General features: G+C 33.9%; 1 protein-coding gene across 1 annotated transcript in view; it reads right to left on the bottom strand.

The window, feature by feature from the left end:
* The window catches only part of LOC108744315, a 104,796-nt gene extending 101,006 nt beyond the window's left edge, over positions 1 to 3,790 (bottom strand). The window contains exon 1 of the mRNA XM_025976268.1: positions 3,439 to 3,790. The gene's annotated coding sequence lies outside the window, so the exon portion shown is untranslated. The remainder of the gene's footprint in view (positions 1 to 3,438) is intronic.
* Between the last annotated feature and the right edge of the window lie 6,606 nt (positions 3,791 to 10,396).

Here is a 10,396-nt window from a genome sequence, read left to right as displayed (position 1 = left end):
AACAAAATTGGCTTAAACTATTGCATTAACTAATTACTAAACACCAGAAAAAATAATTTTTAAATATGACACTGGCAGATAACCACGAGTTTGTCTAATATATCGTATTTGATGTTTGTCCGATATCAAACCCCTATGGTGAGATTGCTTAGCTATTTGTGAATAGTTATACATATTTGTTAGGTTTTTCTCGTAATGTTTTTATGAATAGCTTATAAGGGATATCTCACTTCATTATCGTTTTTTTTTGTATGGGTCCTTATGAGTAATCTAAGGGGAAATCCTTCTATTGGTTCATGTCCTTTATTTGCCGGATGAGGCTTACACTCCAATGGGGCATATGAATTCTATCAGTTTTCACGAAGACATGCTATTTGTTATTCTTAATCCTTTAGACCAGTCGTCCTTCATAGAGCTGAAACCTGAATTAGAGATAGAAAAAGAGGGAAAAATAACCAGTTTCGAGAACAAAATTTTACGAAATATTATTGGATACAAAGAGGATAAAGCACAATCAGTAAATTAGAGAACTTTCCAAAAAGTCACGGATGGAGACAGTAACTAGAAGTAATAAGCTGAGATAGATCAGCCACACCATCGGAAGAAAAGAATCAAGCACCGTATATGAAAAATGGGAGGGAAATCCGATAGGAAGGAGACCACAAGGTACTCTGAAGAGATGTTGGAAAGTCCAAAAGCTAAGAAAGGCATGTCTAAAATGAGAATCACGTAAGCGTTTTGGTGAGGACAATGGAATGGAATATATAAGACAGAAGGATGTGGAAATACAGCGATGGTAATGCCAAATAGGTACCATGTAGATACCCATGACCATTACTAATAGTTTGAGGGAAATTAAGGGGTTTTTGGAAGTAAAATTCCTTAATCAATAAACTGAATTGTACAAAGTATGATCCATGTTATCTAGGGGAAGAAAAATTCATCAAAATTTCGACATCATTACGAAAACATTTTATATTAAACATGCAAATTAACATGAACTCTTATCAGACCTGCATAATTTTATGTTGTATACAGCAAACTAAGTTGAATTTTCTTAAATACATTTATTAATAAAATTCTAACAATTGTTTCGACTTTTCAGTTTTTATAAGAATTGTACTAAACTCTCCACACTCGTCCTGCCTACAAAATTAATATAAAGACTGGATAAAAACGTTGGAACGAAACAGTGAAAATTACATTCATTAAATTGTTACTTTGTCATTGTCAAAGCTCGGAAAGCCTTGATACATCACAATTCACAAAGAATAATTTGTTACAACTGCCTGAGTAGTATTGTAGTTGTTAACAGGTGAATTTTCAACAAACCTTTTTCAACGTAACGTATTCTTTTAACAAAGCAGGTGGGCGGAAAATTTTATTTAAAATAAACACGTGTTGTACAAAATATCTGCCAAAAAGTCAAACTGTCCTTTATTTCATTACCGAATTCAATATTTTGCTGAGTTTCACAATCTAATTAGGGTGAAACTATCTTTTACGATATAAATCAATGTGTAAATTGGGTCACAATAGGTAAACAATAACAGTTTTTTAATGGGAAATCCTGTTTTTATGGGAGCTATTCACACATTAAGGGGCACTATTGCCAAGGGTTTGGATAAAACTAATATTAAACTAACGCAGGGTGATTTAGATGCGGTAACTTTGTAATTAATTTAAGGGTTAGTTCCATCATGATATCTTAAATCATTTCAAAGATAATGGTGTTAGTCTTAAGTCCAATACCATTTCGCTCTACTGTGACTTCTTCAGTTGTAGAATAGTAAAGCCGTGTTTTTAACTTCGTATTTAAATAAAATAGAGCTGCAATAAAAATTAAAAACTTCTTCTCTTTCAAGGAAATTCAAATTGTTAATAGACAGGGTAGTTTTTTATTGAAACAGAGCATACATTTGTTGTTAATGAGAAATTTGCGTGTAGAAATGACAATTCCTAGTGGTAATTCCTGGAATTGGTTACTGTATTTATGTGTACATTTTTCACTATAGGTACCTGACATCAATAATAATAAAGGAAACATAAAAGAATGAAATTACGCTCACGCAATAGACCAACACAGGTACATTTTGTGTACAGTTGACAATAATATTCACTGTACGAGTATAATTTGATAGAATATTTCTTTGTGCCTAACTGATAATGATTCCACGTCTTAAAAAATGGATTTGTGGAAAAGCGATCCTTTATGGTTTTATTTTTATCTCAGCACGGCTCTTATTTCTATGTACATACGTAAGTATGTGGTTTATGGTAAAAGGAAATGTACGTTGGCGTTATTCAAATTTGATAGTACGAACGAACAAGACGATATTCGACAGGTATAAAATGGAAAGAGAAACACGAAGTAATGATAGCTTTAAAGTGGCTGCCATACAGGCGTAAACTACAGTCTATACCTAAGCTGTAATTTTATATTACGCGATAAAATAATAGATAAGTATGTTCGTGCGTTGTCCTTATTACTACTTTTAACTGAAATTACCATACTTTCTACCGAATTTCCAATCATAATGGAAAACCTTTTCGATCACATTATTGTTTAATGAAAGGGATTACATAAAAGCAGGATCTTTGGTCGAAGAGCAAAAAATACAACCCGAACATATTAGGTCCATCTTGATCTTTATACGTCGATATACAAGGATAGGGTGAAAATTTTCTCGACTGGCATTGAAAAGATTACCAGGCTTACAACAAAATTCAAATCAGTACCCTATTAAGACACCTGTGTTTGACATTTTATTAAAAAAGACGCCTTTGACATCTTATCATAAAGTTTTCAGTCTAAACGCTTCCTTCTTATTTCGAGCCGATTTTCGCAAAAGTTTATCGTTGACATCTTCGAAAAAATTGATAAATTGGAAAATAGTTTAATTTAATTTAAAACCAACTAGAAACTCTTGAGATCACATTCTACAAAACTGATGATGAAGACGACTCAAAACGAAATCCGACATTTAAGAATTACGGTGAATTAACAATTTAATAGGTTTTAGACTTAGAATAGAATACTAATTTTTAAAAAGCAGAGTAAAAAATACATAGGAACCTTCACATATTGAATTGTTACATGTTTAACATTAATAATAAATAGAAACATTCTATAGCTGTCGACTTGTGGAATGACAATACACAGGGTGTTCCAGCTGAAAAGACTTTTCTGTTAACAAAACAGACTAGAAACAGAAAATTATTTTGTTTTATAAATGGTTGTTGTTTTAGGTTAATTAAGGGAATTGTTAAACATTATTAAATACTATTAGTGTTTCTAAAACATTTTGACAAATAGTGTGTTAAGTGACTTAATATAACTAAAAAGTTATCGGCTGAAAATTAAAAGTTAACTGTATTGTATCACCCTGTAGATTGTTTGTAACTTAACTAAAAATCTAACAAGTAAGTACATATTACCTCAAATAAAAGCTAACAGTAGATCACCGTTGCGCTGTTTGATTGCACGAGTTCTTCAGCGTCACTTTAAACATTAACAAAAACAATTCAAATAAGAACAATAGGAATCACAACGGAACAAAAATTGTTATTTTACGGGGGACAACTGATGGCACTTATGTAACTAAGAGTTTTTGGCAAAATTATGAGTGCGGATTGGAATATGCAATGAGTATCGCGTTATTTCCGTGGCCGAGGTCGGATCTACAACTATACGACACGGACCCGTTGTGTATGTGTAGTGTACCTAGCGTCGCGGCGACCGTCGTCGGACGTCGGGACGCACACTGTGTTCGCGGTTTAATTCGCAGAGCGCCCGTTGCTGCACTGTGTCGTTTGTATTCAAAGCGTTCAAATGTTGTACCTGAAAGCACTCGTACGCAGGCGTATTGTCAAATGTCGTTGCAACTATTTATATTATACAAGGCTATAATAAAAATATTGCATATACATTAAAATTAGCGAACTAAATATTAGGAAGAGAGTCAGTCAAGGATGCACATATGTTACCGCCACTTTCTAATCTACACATCGAAGACGCGATTAACATAATTAAAGACAGGACAATTGTAGGGGTAGATATACAGGGGCAAAGGATTAGTATGCTTAGATTTGTAGATGATATAGCAGCATTAGCATCTAGCAAGAAGGAGGAGTTAGAGTTAGAGATAGCCTTATATTAATAAAAGTAAAACAAAAATACTGGTATGCAAGGGAAGAAACAGATATATAAAGATATGAGACGAAAAATTAGAAGAAGTGACCGATTAAGTCTGATGAAGTCTTAGGACTGACGATCTTATGATTATGATATATTAAAACAATTTACACTAACGGCGATAGTTCCTTTAAATGACACAGTAAAAAGTAAAAACGTTTTACGTCAATGTCGCGATAGGGAAAAATTACAATTTGATACATATCTACACACAATTAAGACTTCGAAAGGTATTTCAACACGTTCGATAGAAGACGATTTCTAATCAACCAATATAACCCGCTATAAAGCGGTGTGTGTGGTTGAAGGCGTAATAATCAAGGAGGATGTTAAGGGAGTATGTATGGACCTTCCCCTTCGGAATTGAAAGTGCATGGATAAAAATAAAATATAACTAAGTACTATATTAGGTATACAATTAATGACTTTCTTTAGGTCGTATGAACAAGCCTATTTCCATTAAGTTTTAGAGTTCATGTTATACCGTACCTACAGGAGATGTTTGAAGGTTCATGAATTCAAATCTCATTATCTTGTCATTTGAATTATTTTTCAAAACGTTGCTCCACTTCGCCAAAAACTCTTGTTCCAAAACTTTCATCAGCTCTGCTATGATAATGTTTGACTCTGCTTTAATGAAAAAAAGATGGTGAATTTTGAATAATTTCACCTTCAATTACTGAGTACTTGGATATCTATTTTCACACATATTGAGTTCATCAGATGTGAATGCTTGTTGCTATTTGTAACAGTAAAGATAAATAAATAAATTGAAGTTTATTGATGAAATTTAATATAACTATACACTTGGTTCTATTTTAGACTCGTTAATAAATTAATTTTTTTTTATTTATTATAAGCTTTTACCTGTGGCTTGGTTAATATTGATATTCTAAATACGTATAAGAGATCATCAGAAATACAATAATTTGATAAATTTGTTCTGAAGTCCTGACCAGGTTCATCAGGATAAAACTAAAATTTGTGATTTTACAGGTTAGATATACACATTCACACCATTATTAAGATCGGTAAGTACATTATTTTATAACAGTTAGAAATTGTGCATAAGGATATAAAGCAGAGGATAACCCAGGGTTGTGTCGCCTTTAATAAAAAGAAGTCACTTCTATGCTCCCGAACGGTTAATTTAGAAATTCAAAAGAGATTAAAGGTGTATGTTTGGAGCGCGGCGCTGAACGGGTGCGAAACATGGACAGTAGGCGCGGCGGAAAAGAAAAGGTTAGAAGCGTTTGAAATGTGCTGCTATAGGCGAATGATGAGAATACTGTGCATAGAGAAGGTTGGAAATGAAGAGGTATTAAAAAGAGTAAGAGAACAGAGGACTATGGAAGTCAATAAGAAATAGACGAGATAAGTTGGTAAGACACCTTCTCGGAAGTCAATAAGAAATAGACGAGATAAGTTGGTAAGACACCTTCTCGTCAGGTAGAAAGGTCTACTTACATATGAGAGGCAGAAACAGGAGTTAAGGGGAATAGAGGTAGACCTAGATAAGATTACTGTTCAGAAATAGTTAAGGATGTAGGATGTTCTAGTTTTAGACCGAGCGGCATGGCCTAGAGGTCTAGACCATTGCTTAGCATTCGGGAGGATGCCGGTTCGATTCCGGGTCCGTCTGCCTTGGTCCAAGTTTTTCTGTGGTTTCCTTGGATCACTTAGGCAAATGCTGAGGCAGTAATATTCCACAGAAAATCTTTCACTTTCTTCTGTCTTCATTTCGTCCGTCTCATCTTTCTCACCCGAACCACCACCCACCCATTCCCACGATTCCTGAAAGAAGGCTGAAGAGGGCCTTCCGCCCTACCTTCCGGCATAGTCCGAAGGGACTGCCCGCCCACCAGCATTACTGGCTGGTGGGAATGAAACACCCAAAAGTTTTTTTTTTCTAGTTTTAGGATAATACGAAGATTGGCTAAGGATAGGAAAGAGTGGCGGTACGTGTGCAACCAATCTAAGTAAGGACTGACGACCTTATGGTGATGAGAAATTGTGCCAAATCCTTTACACATTGAAGTCAGTAGAGTAGACACAATGTATTTATTAGTAGCGAATCATTGTATCAAACTGTAATACATATTAGTAGGTACATAAAATAAGAATAGTGAATAGGTGCGTATAACTTGAAATATGCCATTTCAATTTAACAGATATTCTTTCGATAACGACGTCGTCAGCTAAGATGGAGTTGGTGAAAAGAGTTTATTTTACAATTGTGATCCGAAGCGGTTTGTGAAATCCGAGAGAATATGGATAATAGAGGACTACATTTGCGAAGGATTCGGAAAACCCTGGTTATTTTTCGAATATAATGATCGTTTACTCTTCCATTATCCTACTTAGTTTCAAGTTGGAAAAGCAACAGTTCGTGAAACGTTATAAAAGGATTTTTGCAACAATAGTCGGGACTAGTTTTAAGAAAGTCGCAGCAAGAGGAAAATCAGATGGAGTTTTGTGGAAGGGAAGAAACAGATATATAAAGATATGAGACGAAAAATTAGAAGAAGTGACCGATTAAGTCTGATGAAGTCTTAGGACTGACGATCTTATGATTATGATATATTAAAACAATTTACACTAACGGCGATAGTTCCTTTAAATGACACAGTAAAAAGTAAAAACGTTTTACGTCAATGTCGCGATAGGGAAAAATTACTTACATACTAATATGATACATGCCTATACACAATTTGATACATATCTACACACAATTAAGACTTCGAAAGGTATTTCAACACGTTCGATAGAAGACGATTTCTAATCAACCAATATAACCCGCTATAAAGCGGTGTGTGTGGTTGAAGGCGTAATAATCAAGGAGGATGTTAAGGGAGTATGTATGGACCTTCCCCTTCGGAACTGAAAGTGCATGGATAAAAATAAAATATAACTAAGTACTATATTAGGTATACAATTAATGACTTTCTTTAGGTCGTATGAACAAGCCTATTTCCATTAAGTTTTAGAGTTCATGTTATACCGTACCTACAGGAGATGTTTGAAGGTTCATGAATTCAAATCTCATTATCTTGTCATTTGAATTATTTTTCAAAACGTTGCTCCACTTCGCCAAAAACTCTTGTTCCAAAACTTTCATCAGCTCTGCTATGATAATGTTTGACTCTGCTTTAATGAAAAAAAGATGGTGAATTTTGAATAATTTCACCTTCAATTACTGAGTACTTGGATATCTATTTTCACACATATTGAGTTCATCAGATGTGAATGCTTGTTGCTATTTGTAACAGTAAAGATAAATAAATAAATTGAAGTTTATTGATGAAATTTAATATAACTATACACTTGGTTCTATTTTAGACTCGTTAANTCAACGAAATTTCCTTTCCGAGGCTTTGTGTCAGCCCAATCACATATTGTGTCAATACTTATCATTTTATCGTAATTTAAAAACTTGGAAATTGCACGGTACACTATAGGAACTACGATAAATTTTCCCTAATCGGCGCCATGTTTTTAGGCTCCTCCTATTTGACGGATCCCAATAGCCCTAAAGAAATTTTATTATCCTAAAGTCTAACGTCGGTGATTTCACTCTTGACTTTACTTCATTTGTTCCTGTTGATAAGCTACTATATTTTATTTATTTTCTTAATGACCGAAGACGATGCTGGTGATGTCTCAATATGTACTAAGCTATGGGTATATAAAGCTAGGGATAAAAAACACCTACCTCTAACGTATTTTAAAGTATTCCGTTTGCAATTTACGACCTCTCCAACAAGCATAGATTTGTTCATGCTCTTTATCCGGACCTCTGACAGGAAATTGTTGTTCTACGGTTACAATTACATCCATTCGAAATGCGGTATTTGCGCTAGTGTCATGAACGACAGTTAATGTGCTTACAAAGCACGAGGAAAACAACCGTATGCTGCTGCTGCTGCTGCTGCTGCAACCGTTTTCCACTTCAACTAACAGTTACCACTTTCTGAAGTTCCACAAACAGCGAAAAACCGACGCGAAACATTGCATTATTCAAAACTGCACCAGATCAAATTAAATCCGTCTAATTAAATATTAATTAATAATATACAAACACAAACCGGCGAATCAGGAACACGACCTACGGACTACGACGCGATGATTGCCACGGTTGTACTGTACAATTTTACTCTTAAAAGAGAATGGAACATTGTGCTTGACTTTCGATCTTATCAATTGTTTTGTTATCTGTTAGACGATGAGATTCTTCAGTCAACAAGTGTTACGTTTGTGTGAAGTGGAGTACAATAAAATTACAGCACAATAAATGAAGCATGCCCTCTACAGGAAATTACACTAAAGTTGTCATCAGTAAACATAAAATTTGGTCATTAAAAAACAGGAACGTATATTTTAAGTGTAAAAATTATCAATAGATATTATTAAAAAATCCAATTTTCTGATTTGCTGTAGATACTCTTAAAAGCGTTAGTTTCTAAAAGTCCATAAAACAAAAATTCTATCTGCATTTTGGTATCTTTGCAAGTTTTCCACACAAAGAAAGGCATTTTCTTAACTGGGTCTACCTCACTATCAATTCAATTAAAATAAGTGGCAATTTTTAACATTGACACTGATGAAAAACTTACTTTCAGTTTTGGTGTTAATTGTTATAGATTTACTGAAAGTTTACAACTAGAAGAACTATAACATACTGTCACCTACGGCATTTTAAACAAATGACACTCTATTTAGTGTTAAAGGATGCATATTCTTCCAGATTTAGCTACCACAATTGCCAAAGATTAATCGACAGGCCACATGCTAAAATTCAAGGATCGAAGTAAGATATACAATAGTCAAACTGACATATTGTATCAAATGATCCAATGAATTTGTAAGCAAAACTCCTTTTTACTTCAAAACTTCGTTCTTATCTCATTACAATGTAAACTTTTTATACATTTTTCTTCCGTCTGATGAATCCATTGACAAAACAATTGTTGCGTTAACGTTCAATTCTTTTTTGAAGCTTTTCGTATTCCTTGCTGATTTTATTGACTTTACACTGCTTGAAGCAAATATGATGAAAGGGTTTACAGCGTACAATAACGGAAATTCGACCTTATCACATTTTATGATCAAAAGAGTAATAACTTTGTATAGCAAACTAGATTGTGACCAAAGCTTTACGCTCGACTCACTAAAATATTGCATTTGTGATTTGATGGAAACAAACGAACAGATTAGCCTGAAGGGTTCAATTTTGCTGCATTCCGTAAAAATCAACACCGAAAGAATACGTTTTACCGAATATCATGAATTTTTCCAGATGGATGCCCAGAAAATGGCTCCAAACATTAAATTAAAGAACCACACCGTTTGTTCATTTCCCTAATTCAATTTCATTTCCTTTATACAATGTTTGCTAAAAGATCCTATATGCAGCAGCAGACACGACACAAAAATTCAAAGGTGATTGCAATTTTAGATCCAATTTAAAAACACGAACTATGACGCCCCAGTGCAGGCAGCTGGAATTGAGTTAAAAGCCGCGAGAATAACTTTTATATCAAACTTAAAATTTTCTCTCAAGTAGTACCTGCAAGGTTAGAAATTGATCGATGGTGCATTATGGACACGGAGGTCTTGGGAATATTTATTGCCACTTACAGATTCACAAAATTGGGTTATGCAAAATGAAAAGACGCGATGATGGTGATGGAGTGTTCAAATGACAGTGAATTATTAGGCACAAATCATATGAACCATATTAGTGGGCTACTAGTACGTACTTATAAATGACATGTTTAAATTTGTAAGCTACCACATGGTTTATATTTTAGTTTTAATACATTAAAGTAAATTAATTTTTGAATTAATTAATAAGGAAAAGTTGTTGCTATTGTCAAGAATCGAATCGGAGTCTCTGATTTTAAGCACCATTAATATAAATGTTTCACTTGTTTTAAGGATGTTTGGGAGACATGTCAAAATGCTACGAGACAAACAAGAATTTGGAAGAACGTTCCTCATTTACTTCTAAAACTCCTGTAAATATTACAAATCGATTAACTAAACCGTTAAAAAGTTATTGAAACTTTAAAAAATTGTAATTTTACACGTCATTTTATGGAGATTCGTTAACCGAACAGATTAAATTTATTTTTATTAACAGAAAAAAAGCTACCAGAAATTTCAAACTTTTATAATAAGTAACTTGAACTCTGGAGAATC

The sequence above is a fragment of the Agrilus planipennis genome, unplaced genomic scaffold (assembly GCF_000699045.2).
Source record: "Agrilus planipennis isolate EAB-ADULT unplaced genomic scaffold, Apla_2.0 scaffold17, whole genome shotgun sequence".
NCBI classification, from domain to species: Eukaryota; Metazoa; Arthropoda; class Insecta; order Coleoptera; family Buprestidae; genus Agrilus; species Agrilus planipennis.
This window is presented reverse-complemented; position numbering and strand designations above follow the sequence as displayed.